This window comes from Zootoca vivipara, chromosome 15, assembly GCF_965207765.1.
Source record: "Zootoca vivipara chromosome 15, rZooViv2.hap1.1, whole genome shotgun sequence".
NCBI classification, from domain to species: Eukaryota; Metazoa; Chordata; class Lepidosauria; order Squamata; family Lacertidae; genus Zootoca; species Zootoca vivipara.
In genome coordinates this window covers 14,374,562-14,393,878 of record NC_142598.1, presented here as the reverse complement: position 1 = coordinate 14,393,878, position 19,317 = coordinate 14,374,562, and the positions used below count along the sequence as shown (strand labels likewise).

At 43.6% G+C, this 19,317-nt stretch overlaps 1 protein-coding gene across 7 annotated transcripts in view; it reads left to right on the top strand.

Moving 5' to 3' along the window:
• ADGRL3 (adhesion G protein-coupled receptor L3) overlaps positions 1 to 19,317 on the top strand; it is a 506,197-nt gene that overhangs the window by 113,603 nt on the left and 373,277 nt on the right. For all 7 annotated transcript variants that reach the window (XM_088658771.1, XM_088658770.1, XM_088658773.1 and 4 more), the window contains exon 2: positions 4,064 to 4,129. The gene's annotated coding sequence lies outside the window, so the exon portion shown is untranslated. The remainder of the gene's footprint in view (positions 1 to 4,063; positions 4,130 to 19,317) is intronic.

The following is a 19,317-nucleotide window of genomic DNA, read 5'->3' as shown; positions in this document are numbered from 1 at the left end:
CTGACATGAAGAGAAGTCCTGTTACTGGAAAAAGCAAGGAAGTTGCCCGCCACAGCACATGGCTGGAAGGCAGTGAAGTCTGGGGGCCTTCCTTCTTTCTTGCACACCTTTAAAAAAAATAAAATAAAATTATTATCCCATACTGGGGACAAAGGAAGTGCCACAAGGCTTGCGGGTGGCAACATAACTTTTTGTGTGTGTGTGGGGGGGGTTATCCCCAGTCTTTTTTTCTTTAAGGAAAAAGTGGGCAGTGGGGTGCACCACCAGGAAAAAATAATGATCATGCCAGCTGCCGAATGACCCCCAATTTGCTAGAATCACAATCCCACACAGCACCAAGGCACAAAAAGGGTTTAAGGGAATCTTTTGGACCTCATCCTCCCCCCTCCCCCCTTTTAAAATGAATTTTGCCTTTTGGTCTTCTAGCTTCTCTCTGTGCTAGCCTCACAACACTGCTCCAAAAATTATAGGAAGCAATTTTTGCAGTTAAGAACACATAATGAACATGGATGAATATTGCGTCCTTCAGAGGGCAGGCACAATCAAAGGCTTCTTTATTAAGGATGAGCTTACCTTGAAGACAAGGCTATCCCCCCCCCTCTCCTTTTAAGGCCCAAAAAACCCCAACCCCTGAAGCAACTAAAGGCAGTGACTTGGCTATCCTCAGTTTCCCAGTGATGTTTTCTTTCAATCTGGGGCAGAATGCCCCATGGGAACAATGCTCTATCAGAAGGTAATGCCATCCCCAGGGACTCTCTTTGGGTATGGGTGAGTGAAAAGATTGCTGCCCCCATTGGCCAATTTGGCTTTCGTCACTTGTGCTTCTTGGAAATTGAAGTGAATTATCACTGCTCAAATTTTGAGATACTCCTGGATTTCCAGGATTGTGCAAAACAAAAGAAAGAGAGCCAAGATAAGCACCATGGACAATTACAAGGAATGCCATTCAACAGGAATCAGTGACCAAGTTGTCTTACACAAGTAGATTTGTGCTTACTCCAAGGCTGTGCATATACAGCAGAGGTGTTTTTTTTAAAAAAAATCTCCCAGCGCAAATGTCTCTGTTTTGCAAAATTGCAGTTTGGATTCTTTCCGATAAAGTGCAATTTGCTCTGTGGACCCGAGGAGAAATTTGCTCTAAAAAAAAATTTCCTTAACAAATTTATTTTAAATTACAGCAAAATATATTTTACATTGCCCCTGACAGAAGTAAATTTGTTTTGAGATGAACCCAAAGGGCTTGCTGTCAGAACAAGCTTTTAAGCTCTTTGTACATTCACAAAGCAAATCTGAAAGCAGTTAAGCCTTTGAGGAAGGAAGAGATGGAAGTAGAGCAAGAATCGCTGAGGGCAAAGTGGCATTGGAAGAGTTCCAAGTAATTCTAGGGTTAGGGAAATGAGCTGTTGTTTTCTTGTAACGCAGAAGTGTTGAAATGAGGACAGGCAATCCATCTACCCCTGATTCATTATCAGCTAACACCATGCAAAGCCTAGATTGGGAGCCCAGCTGCTTTCTTGCTAGAATACAGAGGCACATGTCAAATCAACCAGTCTCTCTCCCTCTCCCTCCTTCCCCGCCACCCCGCAAGTAGTTGCATGAAGCTATGCAAAAATCCTCAGCCTCTGTGCAGCTAAATGTCAAACCTTTTTATTGTGCTGCCGCAATATACTATTTCAGACAGTTATGTGGCATCATGTACACTACTGTGATACATGACCATAATGGTAGACACTAATGTTTTTATAATGGTCAGTTGATATAATCCATATCCTGAGATGCAGGCAGTTGTTTGTAACTCTTGCTGGAGGTTAAGTTGCTGGTGCTTTTAATATTTTATGATCTGAAAATTTTCACAAAGGCTAAAAGCTTTTGTGATGCACCTTCGTGAAGTTCTTCCCCCTCCCTTTCTGAAATGCGCTCTGGGTGAATTATATGGAACAGAATCTCGTAAAATTCTGAATGAAAATGGGGAGCTAGTGAGCCCAAATTTAGTCCACTGGGACTAAAAATTTTAAAATACCACAAATAAAGCACTCTGGCCTGGTTCATATATGTGTGTAAGCCTTTTAGCAGAGGCGGGTTTAGGGGCGCGCACTGGGTGTGGAGCCTTGGGGGCGCTGCAGAGGGTGCCACAACTAGGTTGGATGAGGTTGAAAGAATCTTGATTTGCATCAGCCACGAGCCATAGCAATAAAATAAAATGCACTGAAGACAGAGGTAACTATCGTATTTTTCGTTCCATAAGACACACTTTTTTCCTCCTAAAAAGTAAGAGGAAATGTCTGTGCATCTTTTGGATCAAATGTGTGGTCCCTGGATCTGAATTGCCCCGTGGGCTAAAGGCAGATCGTGCTGTTTTTTGTTTTAAAAAAAGAGCTAAAGGCTAACAAGAGGGAAAGAGAAAGAGAAAGGAACTTGCTCAGGTGCTGATTGCAAGAGATCAAGAGGGAGATAAGAGAGCTAGCTCCCTTCCCAGCCCCTCCCGGCCCCTTGCCTAGGCCTCAATTGTTGTCTGCAGAGGGAGACATGTGACTGGCTGATTAGATTATCTGTCTGGAAACTAGAAATGAGACCCTTTCCTTTCCTATAGAAGAAGCTACAAAACTGTGAGTTGAACCCCATAAAAACAGGATTTTTTTCCCTTTGCAAGGAAACTCACCAACTTTGAGCTGATCCTAAAAAATGGAGCTTTCCCCCTTTGCAAAAAAAGATGCACAACTCTTAGCTGACACCCCCCCCCCAAAAAAACCGGGGCTTTTCCCATTTGCAAAAAAGCTGCACAACTTTGAGCTGATCCTTAAAAAATGGAGCTTTCCCCCTTTGCAAAATAAGCTTCCTCAAATATTTAATGGGGGGGGGGCAAAGGCACATAGGCTTCTAGGAGTTGGCTGCTATGCCTAGGACAATTCAAGAAAGCAATTTTTTTTCTTGTTTTCCTACTCTAAAAAACTAGGTGCGTCCTATGGTCAGGTGCATCCTATGGAGCGAAAAATACGGGTATATAAAATACTTTGGGGGGGGGTTTACATCAGTAATCAAAGAATAGATATTATTCCAATTGCCCCTGCTAAAAACCTTTTTTTGGTTTTTAGCAGGGGCAATTGGTTTTTGCTGTCACCTGATCATCTTTATCTGCTAAAGGAAAGGACACAGTAGCAATGGTTGAGCAACAATAATAGAGGGGTAATAACCTCACTCCTCAAATGTTCATAAAGAGTGCAGGCCAGAAGCACATGAGCCACTGACTCAATACTGCCATCTCCACAGGGACATAAACTTTTTCCCAGTGGAATTTTTGGAAATCGACCCTCAAGTGCAGCCGAAGGCAGTATATTCAATCTTGCGAGAGTGAAAACACGTCTGTATTTTGGTATGGTTAAATTTTGCAAATAGGGTGCCAAAGCGTCAAAACGACTAGCTGGAAAATAATCATACCATGGACAAAATTTCCTTATTGTGGCCAAGTTATTCTGTCACTCGATATCATATAGGCGCTGTCTAATTAAATTATTTACTGAAGCCCAGTGTTAGTATGGTAACTGTTGTGGTGATAAACTAGAAAAGTAAAGCTTTTGGTTGACAATTTTAAGTCCAAGTGCTCTCATGACAATCTTGCGATACTAAGGGTAGTAGATCGGTGCCACAACTGTGATGTAGAATAGAAGGTGAGAGGTTTGTGTGCAAGCCAGATTTTGGCATTGCGCAGGGCACTGCTGGAATTTAAGATCCCAAGACCCGCCACTACTCTTGGGCTCTACTGGGCTGCTTTGACCCGTCAATGAACTCCTCCACCCTCCCAATGGAACTGTTGACGACAGAGAGCAGCATCCAGGAATGCATTTTCCATCCCACTTGACCCAGTAGGAAAACTAATGCTCACGAAACTCCCATTGTCATGCCTCAATTGTTTGTATTAAACCCTTGCATACAGTATGATTACACAAGATACAGTTGGCCCAGATGTTTTGCAGACAAGCATGAAAAGACTGCTCTATACTTTGTGATAATTTCTTGGAGACTAGCGCGTGTAAGCATAATTATTTCTTCTCTCTTTCCCCCTCAGAAATGCTGAATTCGGTAATCTGCAGAAAAGATATAAGGATTTTTAGCAGCTGAAGAACAAATTCAGGTAATTACAGCATTTATTCTAGCTGGATTTAACTGCTACGAAATAGTTTTGGAAAGCCATGAACTTAATCGTATTGCACTACATATACTGATTTTATAGTTTTCATCTTGTAGATCCAGCCATAATTCTTTTCAATGCTTTTCGCTTGCATATTGGGAGATACCTGGAAAAGTCTGCATTTTTGTACTATATACAAACAGCAGAGAAACAGCCGAGGAAGGAGGGGAAATTGAACCAGTGGGACCATATGTATTTCAGTTAGACATCCTTTGGCAAAGTTACAATAGGGACTTAGGGAGGATGACTCAAAGGCTTCCCAGAAAAGGTGAATTTTGGGGAGGGTCTTCAAGGGCATAAGACAGGCATCCCCAAACTTTGGCCCTCCAGATGTTTTGGACTACAATTCCCATCTTCCCCAGCCACTGGTCCTGTTAGCTAGGGATCATGGGAGTTGTAGGCCAAAACATCTGGAGGGCCAAAGTTTGGGGATGCCTGGCATAAGAGATGTGGTTGCACAGAGGGACTCTAGGAGGCAGTTCCAGGCATCATGGGCAGCCAAAGGGAAATAGGTGGAACTTTGTCAGGGAGTAGGAGACCTTTGAGTGACTGCAAGTGATAGAGCTGGCCATAGAATCATAGATCTGCAGAGTTGGAAGTCACCTATTCCAACCCCCTGCAAGGCAGGTGTGAGGGACAAGGGATACAGGGAAGTCCCTCCCATCTTAAGTTCCAGCCCATCCCCAAGCACTGGAGAGAGTAAGGAGAGCTCTGCCTCCAGCGGAGAGTCAGGAAGTGGTGTCCGAGGCTCAGGCAAGGTTGTGGAGCCCATGCCGCAGGTGGGACAGGAAGTTGGACGCACGGGGGGGAGGCCAATCCCCCCAACTCCCGAATTGCGACGCAAACGTAGGGGGAAGAGGTTGGGTCTGCCAGAGCTTTGGTGCTGGAAGAAAACGCGCCAATCGCCATTCGGAGGTTCTGACACCTCACCTTAAGGATGCATTTTTACTGCTCTGAACACTGTAAATAATCAGCACTTAATAAAAGCCTTAAAAGACCATGCTGGAGTCGTTACTCTAGAGTAGCCATATCAGGCCCTCTGACAGCAACCTCCGAATCATTTTTTGGCTACTTTGGAGTGCAGCGATGAGCGCTCAAGAGGCTGAGCATTGGAGGCTGGAGGCCGAAGCAGCGAAGCAGGAGCTACGGAACCTCACAGCGCAGGCACAGCAGCAATTGCATGCCGCTCAGGAGGAAGCGCGAGGGATCGCAGGCAGCAGCTCTCCATGGAGATGGGAAGCGGAATTTGAGGATACGGAAGAAGAGGTGTGGGTTTCACCGAGGTCGACTACGTCAGAGGCAGGAGAGGACTGGCAGAACATTTTTACTCCCACCAGCTCTGACGCCACTGACTTCTTGGGATTCCCGTCTTCTCAGGGGGAAGGAGAAAGATCGCAGGATTGGGGGGAAATTTTTACACCCACAGGCTCGGATGCCACAGACTTCTTGGGGTTTCACTCGTCCCCAGCAAGCAGAGAGCCCCTAGGGAGGGGGGGAGAGGAGCCTGGGAGGGGGGTGGATGTGAGGGACAAGGGATACAGGGAAGTCCCTCCCATCTTAAGTTCCAGCCCATCCCCAAGCGCTGGAGAGAGTAAGGAGAGCTCTGCCTCCAGCGGAGAGTCAGGAAGTGGTGTCCGAGGCTCAGGCAAGGTTGTGGAGCCCATGCCGCAGGTGGGACAGGAAGTTGGACGCACGGGGGGGAGGCCAATCCCCCCAACTCCCGAATTGCGACGCAAACGTAGGGGGAAGAGGTTGGGTCTGCCAAAGCTTTGGTGCTGGAAGAAAACGCGCCAATCGCCATTCGGAGGTTCTGACACCTCACCTTAAGGATGCATTTTTACTGCTCTGAACACTGTAAATAATCAGCACTTAATAAAAGCCTTAAAAGACCATGCTGGAGTCGTTACTCTAGAGTAGCCATATCAGGCCCTCTGACAGCAGGAATCTTTCTTCCAACGTGGGACTTGAACCCATGACCCTGAGATTTAGGGGTCTCATGATGTACTGGTTGAGCTATCTGTATGATTCAGGAAATGAGAGCTGAGAGAAAATGCTGGAATATAAATCTCTGGCAGAATCAGGAGCACAAGCAGTCAGGGCGCACACAGGGTTAGCTTTCTTCTTAGCAGCCTCATCACACTGCTGGTTTGTATTCAGCTTCTTATCAATGAAGACACCTCAATTCTTTACGCACTCACTGCTGCAAAAACCACATTTTAGGATATGGGCAACTCAGCAGGATTTCAGAATCAGATTTTAAGGTTTATATCAGGCATCCCTTTGGCCCTCCAGATGTTTTGGACTACAATTCCCATCACCCCTGACCACTGGTCCTGTTAGCTAGGGATCATGGGAGTTGTAGACCAAAACATCTGGAGGGCTGCAGTTTGGGGGTGCCTGGTTTATATGGATGCAGGTGGTTCTTCAGGGGACCCAGCACCAATCTGTGCTGGGTCTCAAAGGTAATCACCAGGACTTTAAATTGGGCCCAGACATGCACTTGTCACCAGATGCAGGGGTGTGTGGGTGTGTGTCACTTTTTGTACCACTTTAGAGTGTGTCATAGTTGCCTAGCCTGGGTGTCACTAGTGCATCTCCAGACAAGGTCACAGGTTATGTAGCAACCTAAGGTGGTATAAAGCACTTCTGGTCACCCGATCCTCCCCAGTTCTCTCACCCACTTCCAGCATTTCTCTCCAAACTAGATTAAGCTTGTTCACTTTCAATCAACCCAATTCCAGTTCCAGGCACCTGTTCAGAATTTTAGCAGCCTCTCTGGGACAGGAAATGAGTGTCTTCTGCATACTGATAAAATTTCAGTGGAAACCTCTGGATTATGTCACCCAGCAGTTTCAGGTAGATGTTAAACACAAACTTGACATGAGTCAGCAGTGTGATGCAGCAGCTAAAAAAGCCAATGCAATTCTGGGCTGCATCAATAGCAGTATAGCATCTAGATCAAGGGAAGTAATAGTACCACTGTATTCTGCTCTGGTCAGACCTCACCTGGAGTACTGTGTCCAGTTCTGGGCACCACAGTTCAAGAAGGATACTGACAAGCTGGAACGTGTCCAGAAGAGGGCAACAAAAATGGTCAAAAGCCTGGAAACGATGCCTTATGAGGAACGGCTTAGGGAGCTGGGTATGTTTAGCCTGGAGAAGAGAAGGTTAAGGGGTGATATGATAGCCATGTTCAAATATATAAAAGGATGTCATATAGAGGAGGGAGAAAGGTTGTTTTCTGCTGCTCCAGAGAAGCAGACACGGAGCAATGGATTCAAACTACAAGAAAGAAGATTCCACCTAAACATTAGAAAGAACTTCCTGACAGTAAGAGCTGTTCGGCAGTGGAATTTGCTACCAAGGAGTGGGGTGGAGTTTCCTTCTTTGGAGGTCTTTAAGCAGAGGCTTGACAGGCATATGTCCGGAATGCTTTGATGGTGTTTCCTGCTCGACAGGGGGTTGGACTGGATGGCCCTTGTGGACTCTTCCAACTCTACGATTCTATGATTCTAGGACCTTGGAGCATCCCAGAGGCAAAAGGGATGAAAGGAGAAGTCCCTCAGCACCATCTTGCCAGATGTTTCTTTGAAGAACAAAGTTATACTATGTTCATGGCATTCCCGTCCACAACCTGACTAGTAGATCTATCAAAAAAGCAGATAAGGTTGGCCTCACATTCCTTGGTGTCCAGCTATTGTCCATCTAGCTCACTATTGTCTACACAGACTGGTAGTGGCTCTCTGAGTTTTCCCCAGCCTGACCCAGAGGAGCCAGGGATTGAACCTAATCCCTGGGGTTATGCAACATGCTCCTGGGCTCAGCTCCTGGACAGAAGTGCATGCTGCTCACTCCTTGACCCAAATCAACACACACATACACAGCTGCAGCACTTCCGTTTCCCCTTAAAATACTCCTTTTACAGAACATAAGAGGAGCTGTGCTTGATTATCTAGTTGCCTCTGGCAAGGCCTCAAGCAAAGCATAAAGGCTCCTGTTGTTTGACCCCTGGCAATCGGTATTCAGAACATTTATTTTATTTTATTATATTATTATTACATTTATACCCCACCTGTATTATCCAAGGAGCTCAAGGGTTCTCCCCCTCGTCATTTAATTCCCACAACAATCCTGTGAGGTAGGTTAGGATGACCTAGACATATGTAAATTCCTGCTGTATTCACAGTCGACACGCCTTGCTTTGCCTTTTACCTTACCAGTCGCATTCAGCTGGATTTTATATTTAATGTTCTAATTGTATTCGTTGTATTCTATGTTGTTATGCGACAGTTGCCTGTTTGATCTTTTACATGTGCTGTGGCTATATGGCTAATGCAATAAACTTTTGGGCAGGCATCCCCAAACCTCGGCCCTCCAGATGTTTTGGACTACAATTCCCATCACCTCTGACCACTGGTCCTGTTAGCTAGGGATCATGGGAGTTGTAGGCCAAAACATCTGGAGGGCCGCAGTTTGGGGATGCCTGCTTTTGGGTATAGGGAGGTTAGGTCACCCAGTGAGCTTCATGACCAAGTGGGGATTCAAACCCTGGTTTCTCAGGTCCTAGTCCAATACTCTAACCACTGTGCCTTTTTGGCAGCATGCCTAATATCCCGTGATTGACACCTCTGCCCTCCACGAATCTGTCTAATCCTCTTTTAAAGCTGTTTAATGTAGTGGCCACCACAGCTTGCGGCTATGAATTCCATTTGCTCAGGTTGACATATTTATGCACTTCCTCTCTGTCTTTTGGAATCCACAAGATGGTTTAAGAGCCGTATAAAACTGAAGCCATGAAAAGCACCATGAAAACCCTGAAGCTCGCTTGAACAGCAGCTTTGTGGTTCCAGTAGAGTTGTAAGGATAAAGAGGGCAGGAGGAAGAAGGACGCACCCTGACCACCTTAGATGAAGGATGGGTGGTGGTGGTACTTCTGCTAGTACTACTGCATCTTCACAACAACAACAGCAGCAACATCCTAATAAAAAGAGCAATGGAGGCAGACCATTACCTATGGTCCCAACCTAGGACAGAAGTGGGATAGATTCTTCGTTGCAATCCAGCGCCCTTCCATACCTGCTTGCAGGTAACTCAGCGTCAGACACAGCAGATTCTTACTGAGGCCAAATCTCTCTATATTTCCTCCACCTTCCTGTTCCGTAAATCAAGACATACTGTGAGTGGAGCACAGCAGCATTGTCCCCATGGGGCATCCTATATGAACTTGGAAGGCCCTGAAGAGTTGAGCTGGTAGAGTGATCTGGGTCACTTTTGACTACTGCATATGTGAAGTGCAGCTTTAAAATGGGAATGAAAGACACACACACACACACACACACACACACACACACACACACACACACACACACACCCGGCTCAGGCAGATGTCTCATTTCTATGAGAAGGCATGCATTTCATGGCATGGATTCAAGCCTGTAGAATTCCCTGCCAACTGAGTTTGAACATGCAAACTCCTTGCTGAACTTCAGGCATATGGAAAATACTTTCTTATTCCAGTAGGCTTTTGGGGATTTTGTGTTGAGGTTTATGATAGAATTTTATTTTATTTTTTCTCTGCATGGTTTATTTTTATGCACACAGCTTAGAAATGCTAATGATGGTTAAGTGGTATATAAATTTCACGAATAAACAAATGAAATCCTTTGCTCTGCATTGTATTAGATCTCAGTTTGAAGCCCTGAAAGTTGTGGCCAATACTGTGGTTAGAAAAACACCAGACACCCATTTTGGGTTTAGAAAATCTGTTTCAAGCTTGATTGAACATTCCACTTACCTCTCCCTCTCCAGTACCTGAACTTCTGTTCCTTGAGGGTGGGGTTGGGGAGGAAGATAATCCATCACATTCATGCTTTATATTCTGCCAGTTGTTTATTTCCACCGTTGCAGGTATAGAGAGGTTTAATAGCAGAAATTACTTTATTTCATTTAACTCGTTAATTAACCTTCATGTTCCCTCAAAGTATGCCCTGTTGAATTGTGTGTCTTAGTTGCAGCACTTGTCTCAATTGTCCTTCAAGAATATTTTGCAAGTTAAATTTCACTTCCAGTTGGAATAATTCATATTTCATTCATCTTTAGCATTGCGTCTTTCATTTGGCCTGCAGTGAAAATAACACATTCCCAAAGCTATCATCTCAAATAGCTTCATGTTATTATAATCCAATTCCCTTCTCTTGCTCTCATATTTAATAATCTAGAGGTAGGAGCTGTTGATACTTCTAAAGGGTTTAAATCTCACTCTAAGCTATATTAAGCTTGACATGATAGTTAATATTTCTGAAAACTTGTAGAGTTTTTATATTCTCTAAGTGCTGCTGTCACACATGGTCTTTCGCGCCATATAGATTTTGATGCAGACAGTTAAATAATTGAAATAGTTACGGAATTCCTGTATCTTCTAGGAAATCTAGCTCATTAATGGAGGGTTTGTTTTAGACATTTGAAAATAGTTTACATTGATAAATCTAACAATTGAATTACTTTTCATAATTATTACTTTAAATATAATGATATACAGTAGAGGAAGCAGTGCGGGTAGATTCTTGACATTTGACCTCTAGGAAGCTTGATGACAACCGTCTCGTGAAAACAGAGATGTCTGTTGTGTGTCTATGAACACTGCAGAAATAATAAGCTGCAGCCGAATAATTCTAGAACAGGACAATATAATCCCATGCAGAAAGGGATCCTAGCAAAGCCTAGGAACATCTTTGGACTGCACTAGATCACCGCATTGCATGTTTGTGGTCTCAAGCATAAAAAGAGGTGGTAAAAATCTGCCTTGTTTAGACGTGGAGGTTGAAGGCATAGGATGCAGGGTTCTAAGACACACCGGGGCATCACTGGGATGAGCACCCTAAACACCAAAGCCCAGCAATACTGCACGAGATCCGTAAAAAAAGTGCTCCCTTGCTGTCTCACAGGGTTTCTGGCATGCACAGAGAGATCAGCCATGCATGGTCTGTTTGAGCATGCCAAGAATGCGTTGCAGAGGCCATCCCAGCTGCTGTGATCGGCTCTGGAATTTTGGCAGGGAAGGGAGCACAGTGGCCTCCTTCCAACTGAGGAGGTTCCTTGATTTCTGGGTTGGTTCAACATGCAGAAATTGTGAATCGTAGCTTCCCTAGCATGGAAGAAGAGATGGAGAAGAGAGGGTTGTAATGAAAGTGTGGTGCTGAAGAAAGACTTTGTTTTCATGCTTGACTGCATAACCTGAGAATGATAAACTGGGCAGCAGTGTATCACAGAGAGGATAAACTGGGATAGGGGCAAAATAAAAAATACATTTGAAGAATTCCCACTCAAATTTTATTTCAAACTTCTGTTTCTAATTTGCTCCTTTCCAAAACACTGCTTAGAAATGTTCCACGTTTTCCATTAAATGTGTGCTGTTCCTGTGCAAATAGCAGGGGCCTCTGGCGGAGTAAAACAAAGTTGAAAAATCATGTTTTGGGGATCCTGCCCTATTATATCTTGAGTCCATTGTGGATGGATTTGAATGCATATAATGTGGAAAGCATGCAATAGAGAGAACGGTGCCAACCTGTGACATCTGGGAGGAAAGTGAGCTGTTTGGGCTTATTCAGATGTGCTGCAGAACACTTAGCGGCTCTGCTGTATGTGCCGCCTCCAAGCTTTACAAAATTACTTATTCTTGGCAATGGAAGCAGCTAAACAAACGTAAACAGCAATTTGAGAGCCCAGTCCCCTGGATTAAAATTTCGTAAACACTCCAGCTAATTGCATTCTTGTTCTCAGTGTACTGAAGGCACCATTTAGCCAAAGCATTTGTTTACTGAATTTTGTTTATTTTAATGAACATGAATCTTGTGGCGCTTTGACTGGGGCATGGTAGGATCAGCATGAAATGCAAATCAGAAAGGCTTGTCTAATGCCATAAGTGTTTACATTACAACTCACTCTATTAGTGGAGAACCTTATAAGTTGCTTGCTTATGGAATCCCTGGTGAGAAGTGATTCTTCCACTGATGTGACTGGGAAAATTAATTTTAAAAGTCAATTATTATTTATAACTCTTTTGTAAACGTAAAGCTGGAGGGAGGGAGAAACCATGTTTTGCACATGTTGCATATGTGGCTTGTGTATTCCGAGAGCTTCACAAATTGTGCGCTTGATTTCGTTAGCGATTTCAGTTTCAAAAACCGAGAGGGATGGTACTGGCATTAAATGAAAAGTAGAGCTACGTTTAGCTGTTTTTTGGATTGGTTCATACCTTGTCCTTCAACATGTTCTCAGGGTGGTTTAGAGCAATTTTAAATTACAATGAAACAAATCAAAACAAACAATATATAAAAACTCCACAATATAAAAAGACTATGTTAAAAACTGTCAGCAAAAATATTTGATCTCATACTTGGATTCCAGAAAGAGTCATTGTGAAAAACTTAAATGAAAACTGCTCTCTTGGAAGATTTAAACAAAGCTGGAGTTTGCAACATCTCCCATCTGCCCTGGTTCATTCATTCATCCATCCATGACATCATTTCCATCTTGCCTTTTGCCCCCAAAGTAGCCTGGAATTGCAAGTGCAATAAAAACTGCAGGGGAAGAGATGGAACTGCAGGATTTGATATTAGCTTAGTCCTCTCCTTGAGCTAAAAGTTAGTGCCTGAGTTTGCTTTTCCTCACATCCCTCCCAGTCCCTTTCCCTTTTGTGTTGTGTCTTGTATTACTGATATTTATAAATCACCCTCAGAGCCTTTGTTTGTTAGTTTGTTAGTTTGTTTGTTTGTTTTTGCTGATCAGAAAGCTGCATCAAATGAATACAAAATGAAAGAGTTAAAAAATAAGAATCAGGTAAAGCACAACTCCTAGTAAACTGGGAAAATAACCCAAATCAGTACTAAGACTTGATGAAAAGGAACAGAATGCTAAAAAGTCAACAAAGAGAGAGCCAGTCATGGGGTTCCACCGTCTGGTGGGTTCGCATGAGTGGAAAAGCCCCCTCCCACATTCCAGCTAGCTGGAGGTCTGATGATAACAAAATGTGGAGCAGAACTTCAGAAGAAGAACACAGTAGGTGTGCATGCTCATGTCCAATCAATTATTTACAAAATTTACATTTTTCATTAAATGAGATGGGGTGCAGTGATGGTACCTGGCCTCAAACAGTGGTTTGGCTCTCCTTCAGCTTCCCTGATCCCATTGGTTCATAATTTTACACCTTTTCAGGGACCACCGCTCCAAACACAAGCAAAGGAAACACTGGTTGGAGGCCTCAATTTATGGTCCAGGAGTAGATCAGAGGGGCAGAGCTCCCCCTCTTATCTGCCCCAAGGTTCTGCCCAGCCAGCCTGCACCTTTTGTCTCAGAGGAAATGAGAGGACCCACCAAGGCATATTCAGTGTGGCTAACAGACAGCTGATTATAGCTGCTTCCTGACCCATTTCAAAGAATCTCCATGATTTTAATAGGCATTACTGTCACTTTTAGACTTTTAACTCGTGCACTTTGATGTGATGAGTGAACACCATCATAATAATAATAATCATTTATTAAATTTGTATGCCACCCTTCATCTGAAGGTCCACAATGGAAAAATACAAGATGAGAATTCAAAATACGTAATAAAAACAAACAAACACAAAACACAAAAATGCCTCTGATCTGCTGTAGACATGGTGAATAAAAAGCCTTTTGCTTGACAGTCACATCTGTAAGGATGAATCAATGTGTCAACATGGCGAGGCTGCAATAACCAAGGCCACGTCTCTGAAGAAATATTTGCTGTGTAGGTTGGGAAGATAATAATAAACCTATCACTCCTTCATATTAACTTCCATAAAGGTATCTTTACATCCCTTGAAACCATCAACTTATTGGCTGCTGTAAATCTGCACACAAGACACCCATCTTCCTTACTGGTTTATTTGCTATGCAAAATTTTCTGTACAGAAGTTGTGATGAGGAGTTCCTTCAAAATGAAGAGCATGAGGTTTACGCTGGCAAGATGTTTTTAAAAAACTCCACTGTCTTCATGGAGCTAGTAAGCAAAGGCTTACTGTATCTCCTTTGCAAGTATGCACAGACTTGTCTTCCAAGAGCTGGGTTGTTTTTGCTGAATACCACAGCAGGCTCTTGAGCAATGCAAATCTTCTGGAACTGCACGTGCTTGAGTTTCATGCAGCCTTCTTTGACAGCAAAAGCATTATTCCGGCCTACATATGACAATTTTGCTTCTAGACTCCAAAAGGCTTGAATTTTAATAAAGAGGAAATTGGCACAAATGGAAGTGCTGAAATAGAATCCCTATAGTTTGTGCACATATGTCACCGTCGCCATCTTGGCTTTGATTTGTACACAAGCGATTTTTGGTAGCCTTTCTCTGGAGCCATAAAATATGGCAAGCATGCAATGTTTGAGAGTCCACAACATAACAAAGATGGCGGAGGCTCCTGACTATTAAGAGTGGATGCTGAAGCAATAATAATAATAATAATAATAATAATAATAATAATAATTTATTATTTATACCCCGCCCATCTGGCTGGGTTTCCCCAGCCACTCTGGGCGGCTTCCAACAGAAGAATAAAATAATCGATTAAAGATTAAAAGCCTCTCTAAACAGAGCTGCCTTCAGATGTCTTCTAAAAATCTGGTAGCTGTTTTTCTCTTTGACATCTGATGGGAGGGTGTTCCACAGGGTGGGTGCCACTACTGAGAATGCCCTCTGCCTGTGCCTGGTTCCCTGTAACTTGGCTTCTCGTAGCGAGGGAACCGCCAGAAGGCCCTCGGCACTGGACCTCAGTGTCCTGGCAGAACGATGGGGGTGGAGACGCTCCTTCAGGTATATCTCCCCTCATCCCCCCCCTTTGGGCCAGTGCAAGCAACTCATACATATGGCTTCAGCAAAACAAATCCTGCTCAGTCTATACCCAGCATTATAGCAGATGATAATTCGGGTCAATACCAAATCAATAATTATTTATATATGTATACAATGATGAACATTTACGAGTCCTTTGCTGCTCTTATAACTTGGGAGGGTGAAACCCCACCCTACCCCCCAAATCTAATTTTAACATTTATTTAAGATACTTGAGGGATTTAGAAGCATGCAATTACTGGAATAGTGAAATGATTATGTGTGGCAAAGTTTAACGTTTAAATGTAAATTGCAGAGGCAGCTGCAGGATATCAATAGACATATGGTAGAAATGTAAATATATCCCCCGAAACTGTACATAAACATTCCTAAGCAAAGATATTGAGAGAAATTTCCGACAAAATAATCCATTAAAGTGATTGTTTCTCAGCCGGCTAAAACGAGTCCGCGTTTGTGTTTCCAGAATATGAATCACTCTCCACAGAAGCTGTGCAGAGTCCTGCTTGGTGTTACGGCATCTTCTAGGGTTACTCTGAGAAATGTTGAGTTTCGATGATAAACTCTATTCCATTTTCCTGATGCATAAAATATTCACCAAGTGTATTGGGATATCTTGCCAAGCCCGCTCCTAATTGAGGCATGGCAGCATGACTTAATTTCCTCCTTAGCTGGAGTTGGGTTTCCACTTGTTACTATAAATAGCATCAACCACGTCTGCAGTCCACATAAAAAAACTTGTTAGTAATCCTTCGGAGGTCAGCGAGATTACTTTTCTTGTAAGGCTCCGGCATTGCGATTGGATTTTTCGCAGGGGAGGAATTTGGGACATTCAGGGACGCAGTCGGAATCCTTAACATCGCTACAGTTTTCTCATTGGTTTGACAAGAAGATTAATTGTCTCAATGCACGCTGTAATAACAATCCAAAGATAAGGTTGTTGGTGGTGCAAGAGATGTCTTCCCAATTATAAAAATAACTTTAAAACACCCTTGTTCATAAGGTCTGGGATCCAATCCCTACCCTTGCATGTTTGTCTAGCATACTTACAGGAGGGAGCCAATGTTTTCTTTTGTCAGCAGTGCCTTTTCTCCATTAGGTTTCACTTTCAGAGGGGTTTGCAACCTTGGGAAAGCATTTTGGAGGCATGAGGGGTCGCTGGATGCGGGCAGCTTTAGAAGCCTTGTATGCGAATGAAAGACCATACCTGGCGGTTTGCATCCCATATGAAGTACATACCCAATGCTGAGTTAAGATCCTTGCCATTAATAATAATAAGTACCCGTCTGTCTCAAGAGACAATAGAGTGCACCTGTGAGGGTGAAGTCAAACCACTGTGTTAGCAGCACCAAGGTGACCTCCCTGGGGTGCAAGCCTGGGCATTGTGTGTGGAGGTCCTGCACTGCCCAGACAACAAGACCCTCACTCTCCGCCTCTCTGATATGGTCCAAAGGAAAGCAGAGCAATATTTGGCTCCAGCTTGGCTGCAGGAGTTGCTGGTGTACACAGGGCTATCCATCCACCTTAGGCACTCTCCTCTGGATTTGTATAGGATATACTCCTTAGTCTTTTCTTCTCCCAAAGATATCCTGCAAGACAGTGGAGGTTTAAGACCAGAGCTTTCTTTCTCCTAGATCAGGCATCCCCAAACTGCGGCCCTCCAGGTGTTTTGGCCTACAACTCCCATGATCCCTAGCTAACAGGACCAGTGGTCAGGGATGATGGGAATTGTAGTTCAAACCATCTGGAGGGCCGAAGTTTGGGGGTGCCTGTCCTAGATGGCCTACCTTCCCAGGTTGGCAAACCCTATCTGCCCCTCCCTTCCCTCTACAGCACATGCAGAAACTGCCTTCTTGACCGTTAGACCCACTATTGGTCTCATCTGCTCAATCCGCCAGATCCTGCCTTCACATTCAGGGGAAGTCCATAACTCTCAGAGGGCTTGAGACTCATCGGCTACCCTCACCTGGTTTAGCTGGCCAGTCAAAGCTGTTTGTAGGGTGTGGCTGCTGTTGCAGGCTGACAGCTTTTAGGAGCCACAGGTGAGAGCTGAGTGTAGGGTGGGGACCAAAGGTGGACAAACTACCTCCAGAAGGACCACCAGAGGTACACCAGTAGTAGTAGTAGTAGTAGTAGTAATAATAATAATAATTATTATTATTATTAATGGCCTACACAAATTACTTAGCTCAGCTCTGCATTTACTACATCACAGTGCCCTAAAGGCAACTTGTGTCTTCCTTTTGCACTTAGATTTTCATTTCTTTTTCAGTCACTTCCACACTCTAGACTGCCTTTTCAAGAATATTGGGCAGTGTGCCATCAGTTCTTTATCTCTGAGCTGGCTCTGTGTTTTGAGAGGGCAATGTGTTGTCTGATGGGTTGTGATGGGCTTACCTGGAAGGGATGGCAGATAGCAGTAGCAGCTACCGAAGCAGCAATGGATGGCTGGATCTTGCCACAATTTTATTTCCCGCAATGCTCCAGAGTGGTATTACAACACAGACAACACAGGAAACGAAATGGTGGGTAGACCAGCCATCCTGCACTGCTTCAAGTGCTGTGAAATATTTACTCTGAAGTAGACATCAGTGGTGGGCTCGCTGTGGCCCTGGCTCATCTTCTGTATATTCAGGGCATGGTTGCCAGGTCACCAATACCGTATATGGCGCTGCAGAAACTGAATAATAAGGGGAAAAAATACAAGAATCCAGGCATTCATTAGTAATGCTTTACAAAATGTGTTTAATTAGCAAGCTTATCTTCAGAGCCTATGACTGGGCATTTGATTTTTAATTACTCTTCTGTTCCACTTAAAAGCATTGTTTTTAAAGTTAAGATCATAATTAGAATTTGTCTACATGTTTCATGAATTGTAAAAATAAAATATAAAATAAGTGGTATACATTTGTTAAAATGCATGCTTAATATGCCAAAATATGTGCAAACCTTCTGCCTGTGCGCACAGTTCCTTTGCTCCTCCCTCAGCACTGTAAGCAGTCATACTAGGAAGCCTCTAATTAACCACTGTTTTCTGTTCCATCTGACCTAGGAAATGGAGGTTATTAGCTTTTGGACAAGCCAGAATATCAAACCCACTTTACATCATGGTTGGCTGGTTCTGAAGCTTATAACCACAGTTTCCCAGTTTGGATGAAACAGGAAATTTAATTGGACACTTCCTGCTTTGATTGCTTGCAGTGGATAAGGAGGAGTAAAAGGGTTGTATCTGTGGGCAAAAGGCTTGCTCATATATTTGATCTGTGGTTTCAGCTTTGAAATGAGCAAGATTCTTTTTTTTTCCCTTTCAAAATTGTGATACAGAGATTGTATGAGTACATACAATGAGTACAGACCCGGCAAATGAGTACTGGATGACACACACATGGGGGGGGGGGACGACGACGACTGGACAGGACAAAATTTCAGTTAAACATAACTATGCATGAGTGCTAGTTAGTGCATGAAGGGGTTAAGACCACAGAGTCTTAGCTAGGTCACACACCCTCACCTCTATGAGGGAGGAAGTGAAGCTGCTTCTCTTACTGTTCCTGTCTCTCTCTGCACCATGTAACTGACCAAGGAAGATTTATCTAAGCTTTTCTCCAAGCTTAGAGCATGTGTTTGAAGCTATCTTTCTGTATTTTTTACCCAAGAGTATTCTGCCTGTGTTCTCCATGTTGCTGTGTGGATATATAGATAATTCTGACCTTTGGAATGTTTTGTAAGTAAAGCATTTTAAACTTACTTAACAGTGTGTAGTCTGTACATTGCAAGAGGGCTAGAAAGAAAGTACCGTATTTTTCCATGTATAACACAACCGCATGTAGAAGACAACCCCTATTTTGGGGAGCCCCCAACAGTTGTTGAGCTTCTTTTGTAAGTTTGCTAAGCTGTTGAGCAGCTTTTTGACAATCACCTGCTCTGGCTGATGGAACTGGTGCCACAATACACCGCATATTGGCACTCACCAAATACTCTTCCTAAGCTGGGAAGAGCAGGTAAGTGGCCTCCTCTCCGACATTTCCCTGCTACCGCCAGTTTGGGGAGGAGAGTTTTGAACAGAAAGGTAGAACGGAAGGGCTTAAACAGCACCCCGTCTGTTATGATTTCTCCACTTAAATTGCTTATTCTTTATGTTGGCTTAATTACCAAGGCTTCACATGCAGTGGGTTACAAAATCAAACAAACAAAGCTGTTGCATTTGTTTAGAGTTTTAATCAGTATGTATCAGAATTCCTTTTTCCCTAGCCCTCCAAAAATGTTC